At 38.9% G+C, this 16,893-nt stretch overlaps 2 pseudogenes; both read left to right on the forward strand.

Moving 5' to 3' along the window:
- The first annotated feature begins 276 nt into the window (after positions 1–276).
- On the forward strand, positions 277–1,044 carry LOC149150239 (ferric reduction oxidase 6-like; annotated as a pseudogene).
- Positions 1,045–6,211: 5,167 nt separating this feature from the next.
- On the forward strand, positions 6,212–6,697 carry LOC149150240 (putative phosphoribosylformylglycinamidine synthase, chloroplastic/mitochondrial pseudogene; annotated as a pseudogene).
- Positions 6,698–16,893: the final 10,196 nt, after the last annotated feature.

Raw genomic sequence — 16,893 nt, forward strand, 5'->3', positions numbered from 1 at the left:
TTCAACTAGCAGTGACTTCAAGCTCTTATCCCTGCACAAGCACAATTCAAAACAGCATCAGCAATCAGAGGCAAAAATCTATTTGGAGAAGTCTCACTGGAAATCCCGAACAAACTTCATTGTCACAACTATTGAATTGACTGATTGTGTTAGCGTTGGGAATGCCCTGCTGTTTATTTATCAGAAGAATGAATTCCTTGCGGTTCTTCCCCAGATTGAAAAAAATAACCTTTTGGTTTTGTCCCACGGATAACTTCACGGGCATTCTTGAATGCTATGTTTCAGGTGGTTCGGTGGCAACGGGATAATATTGCAAATCTCCCAGGGGAGATAAGCCTTTGCGCTGGGTTGGCCATGTGGGTGACTTCATTGCGCTTTGTACGACAGCACTACTTCGAACTCTTTTTCTACACACATCAATTATACATACTCTTCATAGTGTTCTTAGCGTTACATGTGGGAGACTATCTATTCGCCACAGCAGCAGGAGGGATCTTTTTCTTCATAGTTGACCGGTTTCTTAGATTCTGTCAATCTCGAAGAGATGTTGATTTGCTGTTGGCAAAGTGCCTTCCATGTGGAAAAATCGAATTGGTTATATAAAAGCCACCAGGTTTGTGCTACCATGCGCTGAGTTTTGTCTTTATCCAAATAAGAAATTTATCTTGGCTACAATGGCATCAATTTAGTGTGTCATCCAGCCCATATGATGGCAGACATCATTTATCAATTCTTATCAACCCTCTTGGAAAATGGACACACGAACTGAAAAATATTGTTTCAATGATCGGGGAACAAACACAACAACAGTTAGCAGTTCGATGTCCTTTTAAATTGAATGCTTCAGTTGAAGGTCCTTATGGGCATGAGGTAGATTATCACTTAAGTTATGGTAATATGATTCTGGTTGCTGGTGGCATTGGAATTTCACCATTTGTGGCTATCTTGCGAGACCTTCTTCATCGTATTGAACAGAGCCAGTTTGGTTTACCAAGAAACATATTTCTGATTTGGGCAGTCAAAAAAAAAATCAGAGGAAGCTGAGTTCCTGGTTCGGGATACAATGATAGAACTTGGGATAGCAATAGATGGTGGCAAAGACAACCTTTCTATGGCAGCACAAGCTGCAGGAGAGGCTGTCAAAGCTCCTGGGAATCTAGTAATTAGTGCTTATGTGACTTGTCCAGATATTTCAAAGACTGTTACACCAGACTTGAAGCTGGGAGATGATGGAGTTTTACTTCATGTTGATTTGGCTAAAGGAAAACACCGTTTAGGTGGTTCTGCCCTTGCTCATGTTTTTTATCAGATTGGTGACGTTTGCCCAGACCTTGATGATGTTTCAGATCTTAAGAGATTCTTCAATGCAGTCCAGGACCTGGTTGCAGAGGATCTTGTTTCAGTTGGTCATGACATCAGTGATGGGGCTATAGTTGTATCTCTGTTGGAGATGGCTTTTGCAGGAAACTGTGGGATGAGAGTAAAATGGAAGAACCTGGTGGTTTCATTTTGGCACATGCATCAGGAACAGGGAAGACCTTCCTTATGATAAGCTTTATTCAAAGCTTTTTGACCAAGTACCCAGAAGAAAGACCACTGATTGTATCTCTCAAAATCATTTTGGGTTCATGGTTGAAAGAGTTTAAAAAATGGGGCGTGGAGGAAATTCCTGTTCATAATTTATATGAGATAGCGAATAAGGCAGAAACGTTGAGATATAACCAGCTTCAGACGTTGAGAGAATGGAAAGAGAAAAAGAGTATTCTCCTTGTAAGTTATTCATAGTTCTCAAGTATAGTTTGTGAAAAGTTAGAAAATCAAATGACGACACCCTTTTTCAGAACAATTTTAAGGAACTCCTCAATCTTTTGAGGCTGGTAAGGCCTAATATTTTAGATTTGAACTCTTTTCAAGCATTCTTCGGTTGGCTGATCAGTATTATTACTACAACGGAAAAATATTTGAAATTAATGTACCGAGGGCATGTTCAAGATACGGTGGAGAGAATCTTCTCTGAAGTACTGGGTTATGCTCTACAAAGTAGCACTGAGGTGATCTCCAAGAACTAACATTATTATTTGTCCATTATTATAAAGGAGATGTACTTGAAGATTTGCCTGGACTTGTTGATTTCACTGTAATGTTGAATCTAAATGATAAACAGAGAGGAGCATTGAGCAAGGTACAACACTTGGTGGGAAATAGAATGACTAGAGATATAATGTCTTCAGCAGTCTGCATACATCCTTCACCTGAAGGAGAGAATCCTTCAGGATGATTGGAGCCCGACGTGACTAATATTGGGATTACTCTTAACAATGTTAATACAGATCCAAATGATGGAGTGAAAACGAAGTTTGTTCTTGACATTTTGTCCCTCTGTGAGACAAATAAGGAGAAGACTAATTTTACTCCTTGTTTGGAAGCCATACCTCATGTGAAGTCTGCCGATGGTGATATACAGACGAAGCCATTCTTGGATGCCTGCAAGCTTGTGTTACTAGTCATTGACAAGTTTGGCGCTGCTATGGCACTTGTGAAGGCTGATGTTGTTGGCAACATTTCGAGATTAAATATGAAACAGGATCCTTCCGTGAAAGGTTTGATATATGAGATTGTGCGTAAGGAGATTTGAAGAAAAACAAAAAGCCAAACTACAGCTTGTTATGCGTAGCATAAAAAAGCAACAGCGTGTAAATTCAGAAAATCTTGATTGGGAAATATGTTCGGCCTTAGGAAGCAGCAGTCCAGGCCTGTCATGATATGGTGCCTCCTGATGCAGTTGAAACATCACTAAAGCAGTTGGTGAATCAATTTGTACATGATCGAGCTCGTACTGAGATGATTGCTGTTGGTTTAAATATTGTAAGGGAAATCTGTCTACGAATGCCATTGTTGATGACTGAGGATTTACTTCGTGACCTTACCCTGTATACGAAGTCTCATGAGAAAGCAATATCATCAGCGGCTCATTGGCATCTTCAAACAGATATGCCCATCATTATTGGATAAGAAAGATTGTAGGGGGGTCTGGATTCTGTGATGTGGCAGTCAATTGCAAATACTCTGACATTCAATCCGTCTTCAAATATATGCGGTGGATTTACTCCAGATCATCAAGATCCTTTCCTAATTTCGGTAAAATGACCAACGCATTTCCGGAGATTTGGGGCGCAGTTTGCAAAGTGGCATGCAAGATTTGATTGCATGTGTTTATCTTCAGTAAATGGGAGTGACACCTGTAATGCCACCGCTTCATCAGTTTTCAACAGTTCGAGTAAAGGAAGGAGCGCTTTTCTATTTTCATAAGAGCTGATTGTTTTCTGTTAGTTTATTTATTAATAATGATAAAAACAAATTCCTGGTCTTGGGGTCGATTTGTTTTCCCCCAGCGGTGTTTATTTCATATATTAAAAAAATTTCATTTGTAGAGAGTTAGAGGAGAATTGAGCTCCATTGTACAGTCTTTGACAGAGGGATTTTTAATGAAACTTCACAGCTCTGACTTCTGAGATCCCTGTGGTATGATAATTTAGCATAAGTTTTTCTCTTGTTTCATATGTAATCTGTTATGTTTCATTTCACTACATGATCATTTCTAACTGAACAAATGAAGTGTTTAGGTAAGAATTCATGCCTGCCATGCTCTGCCTATAAGTTTGTTCATGTTTAATGTTTTCTACTGTTTAAGGAGGATTCAAAGTTATTGTTTGCCCTCCTTAGCTCCTCACCAGTCTTGCCATCCCATTTAAAATCTAGATTTGATGCTAAATTTCTTGCCTACCTTGCCTTAGTCGATAACCTGTGTTGTTCATTATATTCCTCTGTTTCAAGCTGTGATTTTACCCATGCAACCCAGAAAAACCCCGTTATTTAATTAAAAATCCCAAATCAACCTTTTAAATCAGTTTACTAGCCTAATATCAGTGTTACCTTGTTGGTCATCTCATCCCATTGAAGATCTGCCGAGATTGACCGGAGAGAGCCTTCTCCTGCCCCGTAGGGCTAGCTATGAGGCTGAATGGTTTGATGTAACCTTGGGGTTTACCTTTCTCAGCCTGAGGTGAAATTTCAAGTGTTAACATACTGGCGACCATATTGGGGAAGAACATTCGACTTGTTTTTTGTCTTGTCCCAGTACATGCAATCAAGGTGCAGATCTGATGCTGATGGTGGACAACAGTCAGACACTTATGCAGGCTGAACCATTCACCTGGCGACTCCAACTCGATCCAGACATTCCAACGCATGCTGATCTGTTCATGCAATGGTAGGGTATGTGGCAGACCCTGCACTTCGTGAAGCTCTAAACGGAGTCAGAGAGTGGTTAGTAGATATTGAAATTAATGAAGAATTTTTCAGTATTTTCCTTCAATGTTTGAAATCTCCGAAACTTCATCTTGAAAGCAAAACTAGATTTTGTGAGTTAATCGTTGAAAGAGTTGAAAAGGAGATTTAGTATCTCGATGAGCAGATTCAGTCATATGATTTCCAAGACCCTAAAAAGTTCTTGGAAATCCTTCCTGATTCGAAACAAGATATCATAGGATTGCCTACAATTGTTTACATTGACAATGTGCAACTGGAAGTATGTATTGCAGAGTTGGGGCAGCCAACAGAGTCTGGCTTCCGTGATCCTATTGCGGCATATATGGACATGTTTTTCAGTTTGATTGACATATCAGATTGTCTTTTCCGTGATCAGGTTCAGTACGTGCATGAAGGGCTGCCAGCAATTGCATCTGTGACTTCGTGGCAGCATTCTCAAGCGACATCAATCTCAGGCTTACTTGAATGGTTAATTTGGCATTTTAGTATTACCTGATCTAGTGTTTGTACAGCAGAGTAGAGTAGATTATGTAAATAAATAAGCAGCCATAAGGGCAGCATCTTGTTTTAGTTTCCTTGAAGATTGTTTGAGTTTAGTTTCAGTTTGAAAATAAGTCAAGAGTTGTGTTGATGATGACTCCATTGCCCAATGGGTAAAGGCACTGTCTGCTCTCCCAAAGTTCTGTGGTTCTTGGCACCTCCACGGAGCGGCAGCTGCCATCCCAAGTGGAGCCGATGTTAGACTCCATCTCATGTCAGAGATTGATTCTTCTTCAAAACAGGGTTTTGAAGAAGAAATCATTTAAATGTTGCTTTTTTAGATTATGTAATTTGTTCTTCAGCTCTTCAACTAGCAGCGACTTCAAGCTCTTATCCCTGCACAAGCACAATTCAAAACAGCATAAGCAATCAGAGGCAAAAAGCTATTTGGAGAAGTCTCACTGGAAATCCCGAACAAACTTCATTGTCACAGCTATTGAATTGACTGATTGTGTTAGCGTTGGGAATGCCCTGCTGTTTATTTATCAGAAGAATGAATTCCTTGCGGTTCTTCCCCAGATTGAAAAAGATAACCTTCTGGTTTTGTCCCACGGATAACTTCACGGGCATTCTTAATGCTATGTTTTAGGTGGTTCGGTGGCAACGGGATAATATTGCAAATCTCCCAGGGGAGATAAGCCTTTGCGCTGGGTTGGCCATGTGGGTGACTTCATTGCACTTTGTACGACAACACTACTTCGAACTCTTTTTCTACACACATCAATTATACATACTCTTCATAGTGTTCTTAGCGTTACATGTGGGAGACTATCTATTCGCCACAGTAGTAGGAGGGATCTTTTTCTGTCAATCTCGAAGAGATGTTGATTTGCTGTTGGCAAAGTGCCTTCCATGTGGAAAAATCGAATTGGTTATGTAAAAGCCACCAGGTTTGTGCTACCATGCGTTGAGTTTTGTCTTTATCCAAATAAGAAATTTATCTTGGCTACAATGGCATCAATTTCGTGTGTCATCCAGCCCATATGATGGCAGACATCATTTATACATTCTTATCAACCCTCTTGGAAAATGGACACACGAACTGAAAAAATATTGTTTCAATGATCGGGGAACAAACACAACAACAGTTAGCAGTTCGATGTCCTTTTAAATTGAATGCTTCAGTTGAAGGTCCTTATGGGCATGAGGTAGATTATCACTTAAGTTATGGTAATCTGATTCTGGTTGCTGGTGGCATTGGAATTTCACCATTTGTGGCTATCTTGCGAGACCTTCTTCATCGTGTTGAACAGAGCCAGTTTGGTTTACCAAGAAACATATTTCTAATTTGGGCAGTCAAAAAAAAAAATCAGAGGAAGCTGAGTTCCTGGTTCGGGATACAATGATAGAACTTGGGATAGCAATAGATGGTGGCAAAGACAGCCTTTCTATGGTAGCACAAGCTGCAGGAGAGACTGTCAAAGCTCCTGGGAATCTAGTAATCAATGCTTATGTGACTTGTCCAGATATTTCAAAGACTGTTACACCAGACTTGAAGCTGGGAGATGATGGAGTTTTACTTCATGTTGATTTGGCTAAAGGAAAACACCGTTTAGGTGGTTCTGCCCTTGCTCATGTTTTTTATCAGATTGGTGACGTTTGCCCAGACCTTGATGATGTTTCAGATCTCAAGAGATTCTTCAATGCAGTCCAGGACCTGGTTGCAGAGAATCTTGTTTCAGCTGGTCATGACATTAGTGATGGGGCTATAGTTGTATCTCTGTTGGAGATGGCTTTTGCAGGAAACTGTGGGATGAGAGTAAAATGGAAGAACCTGGTGGTTGCATTTTGGCACATGCATCAGGAACAGGGAAGACCTTCCTTATGATAAGCTTTATTCAAAGCTTTTTGACCAAGTACCCAGAAGAAAGACCACTGATTGTATCTCTCAAAAGCATTTTGGGTTCATGGTTGAAAGAGTTTAAAAATGGGGCATGGAGGAAATTCCTGTTCATAATTTATATGAGATAGCGAATAAGGCAGAAACGTTGAGATATAACCAGCTTCAGACGTTGAGAGAATGGAAAGAGAAGAAGAGTATTCTCCTTGTAAGTTATTCATAGTTCTCAAGTATAGTTTGTGAAAAGTCAGAAAATCAAATGACAGCACCCTTTTTCAGAACAATTTTAAGGAACTCCTCAATCTTTTGAGGCTGGTAAGGCCTAATATTTTAGATTTGAACTTTTTTCAAGCATTCTTCGGTTGGCTGATCAGTATTATTACTACAACGGAAAAATATCTGAAATTAATGTACCGAGGGAATGTTCAAGATACGGTGGAGAGAATCTTCTCTGAAGTACTGGGTTATGCTCTACAAAGTAGCACTGAGGTGATCTCCAAGAACTAACATTATTATTTGTCCATTATTATAAAGTAGATGTACTCGAAGATTTGCCTGGACTTGTTGATTTCACTGTAATGTTGAATCTAAATGATAAATAGAGAGGAGAATGAGCAAGGTATAACACTTGGTGGGAAATAGAATTACTATAGATATAATGTCTTCAGCAGTCGGCATACATCCTTCCCTGAAGGAGAGAATCCTTCAGGATGATTAGAGCTCGACGTGACTAATATTGGGATTACTCTTAACAATGTTAATACAAATCCAAATGATGGAGTGAAAACGAAGTTTGTTCTTGACATTTTGTCCCTCTGTGAGACAAATAAGGAGAAGACTACTTTTACTCCTTGTTTGGAGGCCATACCTCACGTGAAGTCTGCCGATGGTGATATACAGACGAAGCCATTCTTGGATGCCTGCAAGCTTGTGTTACTAGTCATTGACAAGTTTGGCGCTGCTATGGCTCTTGTGAAGGCTGATGTTGTTGGCAACATTTCGAGATTAAATATGAAACAGGGTCCTTCCGTGAAAAGTTTGATATATGAGATTGTGCGTAAGGAGATTTGAAGAAAAACAAAAAGCCAAACTACAGCTTGTTATGCGTAGCATAAAAAAAAAAAGCAACAGTGTGTAAATTCAGAAAATCTTGATTGGGAAATATGTTCGGCCTTAGGAAGCAGCAGTCCAGGCCTGTCATGATATGGTGCCACCTGATGCAGTTGAAACATCACTAAAGCAGTTGGTGAATCATCGAGCTCGTATTGAGATGATTGCTGTTGGTTTAAATATTGTAAGGGAAATCTGTCTACGAATGCCATTATTGATGACTGAGGATTTACTTCGTGACCTTACCCTGTATACGAAGTCTCATGAGAAAGCAATATCATCAGCGGCTCATTGGCATCTTCAAACAGATATGCCCATCATTATTGGATAAGAAAGATTGTAGGGGGGTCTGGATTCTGTGATGTGGCAGTCAATTGCAAATACTCCGGCATTCAATTCGTCTTCAAATATATGCGGTAGATTTACTCCAGATCATCAAGATCCTTTCCTAATTTCGGTAAAATGACCAACGCATTTCCGGAGATTTGGGGCGCAGTTTGCAAAGTGGCATGCAAGATTCGATTGCCTGTGTTTATCTTCAGTAAATGGGAGTGACACCTGTAATGCCACCGCTTCATCAGTTTTCAACAGTTCGAGTAAAGGAAGGAGCGCTTTTCTATTTTCATAAGAGTTGATTGTTTTTTGTTAGTTTATTTATTAATAATGATAAAAACAAATTCCTGGTCTTGGGGTCGATTTGTTTTCCCCCAGCGGTGTTTATTTCATATATTAAAAAAATTTCATTTGTAGAGAGTTAGAGAGGAGAAAATTCTGAGCGTTGGAGGAGAATTGAGCTCCATTGTACAGTCTTTGACAGAGGGATTTTTAATGAAACTTCACAGCTCTAACTTCTGAGATCCCTGTGGTATGATAATTTAGCATAAGTTTTTCTCTTGTTTCATATGTAATCTGTTATGTTTCATTTCACTACATGATCATTTCTAATTGAACAAATGAAGTGTTTAGGTAAGAATTCATGCCTGCCATGCTCTGCCTATAAGTTTGTTCATGTTTAATGTTTTCTACTGTTTAAGGAGGATTCAAAGTTATTGTTTGCCCTCCTTAGCTCCTCACCAGTCTTGCCATCCTATTTAAAATCTAGATTTGATGCTAAATTTCTTGCCTACCTTGCCTTAGTCGATAACCTGTGTTGTTCATTATATTCCTCTGTTTCAAGCTGTGATTTTGCCCATGCAGCCCAGAAAAACCCCGTTATTTAATTAAAAATCCCAAATCAAGCTTTTAAATCAGTTTACTAGCCTAATATCAGTGTTACCTTGTTGGTCATCTCATCCCATTGAAGATCTGCCGAGATTGACCGGAGACAGCCTTCTCCTGCCCCGTAGGGCTAGCTACGAGGCTGAATGGTTTGATGTAGCCTTGGGGTTTACCTTTCTCAGCCTGAGGTGAAATTTCAAGTGCTAACACAAGGGAAAGTATTTACACAAAGCTATTTATGAGAAGGAAATGTTGGCAATACTACATGCACTTAAGAAATGGCGACCCTACCTAATGGGAAGACACTTCAAGGTAAAAATGTATCATGGTAGTCTTAAATACTTTTCAAAACAAAGATTATCTTCTGAAGAGAAAGAAAAATTGGATCACAAAGATGTTGGGTTATGACTTTGAAATCATCTACAAAAAAGGGAAGAAAAATGTTGTGGCAGATGCACTCTCAAGAAAGGATGAGGATGTGGAAGCATTATTGTGCGCCATTTCTATTATCCAACCAGATTGGATAAACGAAGCAAGGGAGGAATGGAAGAATGACGAAGAAGTGTGGGCACTTATTCGAAAGTTACAACAAGATTCCAGTACATCTTATACATTTAGCTAGAAAAATGATTCGTTATGGTACAAAGATCGCTTATACCTCTGTAAGAATTCCCAACTCAAACAAAAGATTCTTATGGAATTGCACACTTCTCCCTTAGGAGGGCACTCAAGATTTTTAAAAACTTACCACAGGGTTAAGAAAGAATTTTTTGGGATGGCCTTAAATCGGATATTCAAAAGTTTGTGGCAGAATGTTTGATTTGACAACAAAATAAAGTTGAAACAATTAAGACCCCAGGTCTATTACAACCTTTATCCATTCCAAGCCAACGTTGGGAGGAGGTTTCAATGGATTTTATCACAGGTTTACGCAAGTCTGAAGGAAAGAGTGTCATCATGGTGGTAGTTGACAGACTTACCATGTATGCACACTTTTGTGCATTATCACATCCATTTAAAGCCAATACAATTTCTACTGCATTTATGGAAACAATTCAAAAGCTACATGGAAACCCAAAGATTATTGTAAGTGACAGAGATCCCATTTTCACTGGAAATTTTTGGACAAAATTATTTTCTTGTCTTGGTACTCAATTAGCTCATAGCTCATCTTATCATCCTCAATCTGATGGGAAAACTAAGATAGTAAACAAATGTTTGGAATGATATCTTCGTTGCTTTGTATCTGATAAACATACACAATCAAATGGTTGCCTCTGGCTGAATGGGGGTATAACACTTCCTTCCATACTGTAGCAAAAATGACCCCATTTATGGCACTTTATGGATATCAACCACCATTCATCACATCATATTTAAGAGAAAATTCTAAGGTTCAATCAGTGGAACATCAGATCGAGCATCAACAACAAGTTCTCTAACTCTTAAAAGATAACCTCACATTGGCACAGAATAGAATGAAACAACAGGCAGATCAACATCACAACGAAAGAAGTTTTGATGTAGGTGACTGGGTATTCCTACGGTTACAACCATATAAACAAATGTCCCTCAAGCAAGCTAAGAAGGATAATAAATTATCACCAAAGTATTATGGTCCGTACAAGGTGTTGCAAAAGATTGGTACTATGGCATACAAATTGGAGCTTCTTGCAGCATCTCGAGTGCACCAAGTTTTCCATGTTTCATGTTTAAAGAAGGTTATAGGTGACAAGCTCCTAGTTCAAACAATATTGCCAGAACTTGACGAGGAAGGAAAAATTATATGGGAACCAGAAGCAGTCACAAAAACAAGAACTTGACAGCTACGAAATCGATCAATTTCGGAGTATCTCATCAAGTGGAAGAACTTATCTGTTGAAGATTCCACATGAGAGGATGATAATTTTATATAGAAGCATCCAAAACTACTCAAGCATTGAGGACAACACGTTTTTGAAGGAGAGGGGCATGTTAGGTCCCTATAATAATAGTGATTCCCCCATTACTATTGTCGTTGTATCCCTTATTAATATTGTTGTGCCCCCTATTGTCCCCATATTGTTATTATTGTGCCTTTATATTATTATTGTTAGGTCAGCTTGGTTATATTGTGACCCCTTAGACTCCTATATATAGAAAGGAGGTTTTGTCATTTGAATCATCCAAGAATTGTTCATTTGTGTAATGTAAAGGAGGTTTCCCCCTCGAAGAAGCTGAATTATAAGGCATTGATCTATCTTTTCTATCTTTTTGTGAGCTGGTTTCATAACACAACCTTCCAATTTCTATTATTTTCTGCTGCTTGATCACGATTGCTCCTCTTCCTAATAGCTGGAGTGCTTTCTTGAACTGCTACTGCTTTTGGTTCCTCTTGCATCTGCATATCTTGAGTCTGTAGGGCTTCAAAGGGACCAACTTCGATTCCTGGGTATTCTTTATATTTTGTATTGTAACAATTCTTCACCTTTTCATCCTCTTAAGTAATCATTGGTACATATGCCCAGGTATAACCTATCTTGTCACAATGTGCCCTACACACTTTCCTGGGATCATATCGATGAAAGCTCCTAACTCCAAAGTGAAATCAGTTGATTTCTTCAATTTCAACATCGTCTGCCTTGAGGATTTTGAGGTATACAACCATATTCTCAAAGGTAAAGTGGGCCAGGGAGCCTTCTTTCTCCTATGCAACTGTCCTGACAATATGTTATTTAACTGATAGGGAACTTCTTGCGGGACCACCTTGTCAGTCACGTAACGTGCCATGACATGGGGAGATGTCAACCATACAAGGAGGGTCGGTCTCATTGATCATGTAAAATATTAGCGCAAAGAAATTCTCTACCAATTTGTCATATGCTCCTCTAATACTATATTTTGACAACACACTGCAACGATCATAGACCATAAACTTATCCTACGGGGTCCAGTTCCAATACATCCCTAGAAATGCATACCAGGTGAAGATCCCATCCAAAAGATATGACATGTAAAAATCCGGTGCCTGATTTTCTCTTATAGTTGCTTTGGCATGACTAACGTGTCGTTGCAACTCAAAAGAAATGATATTTACCGAATTGAGAATCATGCCTTGAGTGACAACCATATTGAGCATGAACATCCACATATCATCAAACACTTATGCATTCTTTCACTCATGTAGTCTACAACACGTAGCAATCAAATACTGATACACATATCTTAAGATCATAGTTGGATAAACTACAATAGGGTAGTGTCGGAATTTGGCAGGCTCACAACACTAATACTTGATTATTTCACTTGTATCGAGATTGACCCATATGGTGTACGATCTGTTGTTGACATATTTTGTTGGTTTCAACATCTTGTAATAGGTATGCATGTCTTCTCCATGATAGGTGGAAATATTACTATCGCTTTCACTGCAAAGCACCAACTATGAATCATCCATATGAGATAAGATCCACCCAATTACCTCTGCATAAGGCAAGACTGGGAAATTGCATGCAATCTTGTGGATCTTGGACCTCTTTATGTTAATATAAACTTCGTTGTATTCCAGATCTTCAGGGAACTTCTCTTGCATGAATGTGTCTTTGATCTGCTTCCTCGTGACCTCGACTTACTTGTCGATGAAGCATTGTGTATCAGTAAGTATGGGAATGGTAGGCTTTGCAACCTCCACCTCTTCTTTAGTACTAGCCTCTGAAACTTCCTTTGATGCGACTTGACGGGTAGTACAAGGCATCATTCCAACTGATGATGAAAGTTTTATAATACTGGTAACTAGAACTCCTACACTTGGAATCACACTCATGGCCATAAATATCAACTTCAAAAAAAATCTCCTATCTAGCAATAACTCAACAAACTATTTTTAAAGAGAAACGAAGATATGCCAAGAACACGTGCCTATAAAAATGATATAGAATCAATGCTTAGGAACAAAAATCTCATTAGGACAAGAGACGATGCACTATCAGAGCAACAATAAGTGATAAAGGGGAATTCATGGCTTTAGGGTGTTCTAATGTGCTCATGCAAGAGAGATAGAGAGACTAAGGGCACATAGTTCATTATCGAAGCATGAAGGAAATCATTCATGACTTTGAGGTGTGCTCATGTGCTCAAGAAGACTAAGAGGGTGCAAGGGTGCATGCTGAAGGGATGAAAGGGGAAGCTTCAGGCCATCCTAGTGATCTCATGTGATCAAGGGAACAAGGAGTGCGCAAGGGTACATGGGGAAGGCACAAATGGGTTAAGCTTCGTGGGTTCATAGTGCGCTCATGCACTCAAGGAGGACATAGTCCATCATGTCGAAGGAGTGTGCTCAAGAGGAAAGTTAGAATTTTCTGGGTTCATTATTTCAAGACTATGAGACCTTCATTTTTAGAAGTGCACTCTTGCATGTAATGGCTCAAGAAAAACTTAGACAAATCATGGAACAAGATGAAATTCTAAGAAGAAGGATTTGCATGTATTTACAGAGTTTGTCACCATCATGACTAGAATATGAAAAGTTGTAGAATGTGAAGAGTCACAACATGCAACAACAATTTAACACTTGTAAAATAAGAATAATTTGAAACACCAACAAAGAAGGCTAGAGCAACAAAAAATTCAACTAAGGAAAGAAAAAGAAAATACATGCAAAACTTACTTGGAGAGAAGATTGATGAAGATCCCTTTAATTCCAAATTATGTGCTCAACCTGGATGAGAGTGATTATGTGAAATAATGATTAGTTGAATTTATTATAAAGAGATCTCATATAAAATAAGTCCATGCATGATTGCCACTTGTCACTGGGTAAATGAGTTAGTTATTGAAGTGAAGTGGGGCTCCTATTTTCTAGGAGTGCACCCACATGTAACAAGAGAGTGCATGCATGAAGGCTGAAGAGGGTGCATTCCTTCGAGTCGAAGGAGTGAGCTTAAAGGAGGGCACCCTTGCTCAACATGAAGGAGTGCATTCCACTTGGGCACAATTGTTCAACATGAAGGAGCTAGCTCAAGGGGAACACTTGCTTATTAGATTTAAAGTGAAATTTTGCTAGAAAGATTTGGCTTTTCCCTGCTTTTGTGAGTTAAAAGCATGTCTAGTAAAGCTTGCTTGCTAAATCAAGAAAAACCAAGTGTTTCTCATCTCTAAAAGAGATAAAACAAGTGTTTCTAGGATTAAAATGACAACACTTAGAACACTTAGACAAGGAGGAGATGACACTTAGTAAAACAAAAGGATGATCAAGCAAACAAAATGTCAACACTAGATAACTTGGAACGACAGTACATGTAGGCTCCAAAAGTGATTTTGTCAAAAAATTTGGAGGGTTTTTGTCGCAAAAAAAACAGATCCAAAAGATTTGATGGAGAGAAGAATCAGCCTCTAAAACCTTTTTCTTATAAAATTATAGTCAAGATCTTCTCCAGGAAAATCACAACAAAGGCGAAGAAACCGACTGAGGAAATCCTCTAAAGATTCACCCGAATTCATTCTAAGCTGATCAATTCTATCACATACATCTTAATAATCATGCTTGTCAAAGGCTTCACGAAGCTCCTTAACAAGTTTCTCAAATGAATGGATAGAAGTAGCTGGTAATGTCTGACACCATTTCTTGACTCAACCTTACAATGCGAGGGTGAAAAATCTGGCCATGACATCCTTACAATGTATTCCATTAGAAAGGTAAGAATGAGAAAATTAAAACATATGTTCAAGGACAATTAATCCACACTCACCATCAAACTTGAATTGAGGTAAGTTATGAACAATTTCCGTAGGGATGGTAAGATCAAGCTCCTTGGAAAAACACCTTGGGACTATGATTTGGGAATGAGCCTTTTAAGATAAGAGGGTCAAAATGGACTCAACAAGCACAACTTGTCATATATCCCTCCTTCTAGTATAATAATCTATTGATGGTGTTGGATTCATCCAACAGTAGGGGGTCTACCCAATGCGAAGTCCCTATTAGATCTCACACCATTTAGAGTAGCAGCCCCATCAGGAGTATCGACTCGAGTACCATAACTCTAAGGTTTTCCTTGGTTGTAATGAATAACATAAGAGAGTATGCACATAACCTTTGAAATCTGCAAGTAATTTGACACTGTGAAACACCAATTGTAATGTGTAAAAGGAGACCTTCACGAGAGGGGAGACAAGAGTGAGTCTTTGGAAGGAAATTAATAGTACTATCCTAAGAGAGGCGCATGAGAGCAAGAAAAGAAGCATTAGTTATCTAGAAAAATAGTTCATGTAGACACAATGATCATCAAATCAAATAAAATACGCATTCAACAAGATAAGCACCAAAGCCAATGAAGTAGTTCAATTTCTTTAGTACATATGAACATATACTAAAAACATCCAAAGAGTAGTCTTACAATATTCACAATACATGCACGAAAATGTGTTGGCTCAATGAGATTTTATTATTAAGTGACATATCCAAGTACATATTTGATATGATGATACACTGGCTCCAATAGTGGAACATCAAGCCACATCTTGATTCTCCAATGAATTATCTTCTCTCCTATGTCAATCTTAAGAATCCAAGGCTAGCTCTACAAATTTAAGCATCCAAAAAGCACTTTGATTTAGTTATGAGGTTTCTTTTATAACAAGAGGAATGACCTTTCATCTCCCCTTATGACTCTTGAGCTACCCTCATGACTCTTGGATTCCTAAATGACCTTTGAAATTCTATTGACTCTTTGGTATACATGCGACTTTTCATATTCCACATGTGACTCTTGGACTTCTACACCTTTACATTTTGTCATTTTATTTTTGATAATACATAATTACATAGGACTTCATGTCACAAGACACATGCACACATATGACATTGTGATGGCACTTGTACATGTCATGACTTAACAATGATGACATGGAACTTCATGATGGTGTTGCAATGCCAAGATGCTCTCTTTGTTGCTATGTCTTGATTCTTGATGATAGATTTGATATGTACTTCATCTTCACCCTCCAAAGGATATTAGATTAGTGTCAATACCTTCTGAGTCATCATGAAACATCTTCATTCTGTCATGCTACATGATCTCTTCATGTCTTCACGATGGTTCTTCTTTGGGCCTCTTCTCTCCAAGTGATTATTTGTTCCTTCTCCTTGAAATCTTCCTTGAGGATCATATTTCCATGTTAATTTGGTAGACATTCCAATGAAGTTCACTCATGAAAAGGCAAGATCAGTCTGAAATTCATCTATTCTATCCTTACTATGCTCATGGAATAAGCAGCTTGTGATGGGTCTGTGTAAGGACTGAGAAGGAAGGGCTTGCCGAGCATTCCACATTTGAGGTCAATAGTGATTGTGGGAGGACACCACTACTTAGTAGGAATGCACAATTCACTATGAGGATGGGCTCTTCAAGGTCGAGCACAGTGAGAAAGTGCAAGGGGCAGTGTGATGATCTTGTTGACTGAAACTACACAGTCTGTAGGGCTCAAGGGAGAGAAAGGTAGTGATATTGCAGTTGAGCTTCACGGTGACTGAGGAAAGTCCTGAATGTGCACTAGAACTGTGACATGTGATAAGGAGGTAAGGAAATGACTGTGCATTGAGGGAGTCTAGTGGAAAAGGGTTGATGGCTTGCTGACTAAAATCGCGAAATGCGTTGTAACTGAAAGGAAATCTTAAGGAAGAGTGCAATTTTCTTCAACATTGATCTTGGAAAGGCTCCATTGTCCACATGAACCATAACATGCACTAGGGAAGCAAGCAAAAAAAGGCATGGTGTAGTAAGGGGTTCTAGTCAGCAGAGGAGGCAAAACTAGGCACTAGAAATGCAACATGCGCAGTGCTTGAGGGCATTCTATGCTAGCACATTTGAGGGATTCTT

This window comes from Pinus tabuliformis, chromosome 9 (genome assembly GCF_031772625.1).
Source record: "Pinus tabuliformis cultivar Carrire ecotype Pingquan chromosome 9, CPIR1, whole genome shotgun sequence".
NCBI classification, from domain to species: Eukaryota; Viridiplantae; Streptophyta; class Pinopsida; order Pinales; family Pinaceae; genus Pinus; species Pinus tabuliformis.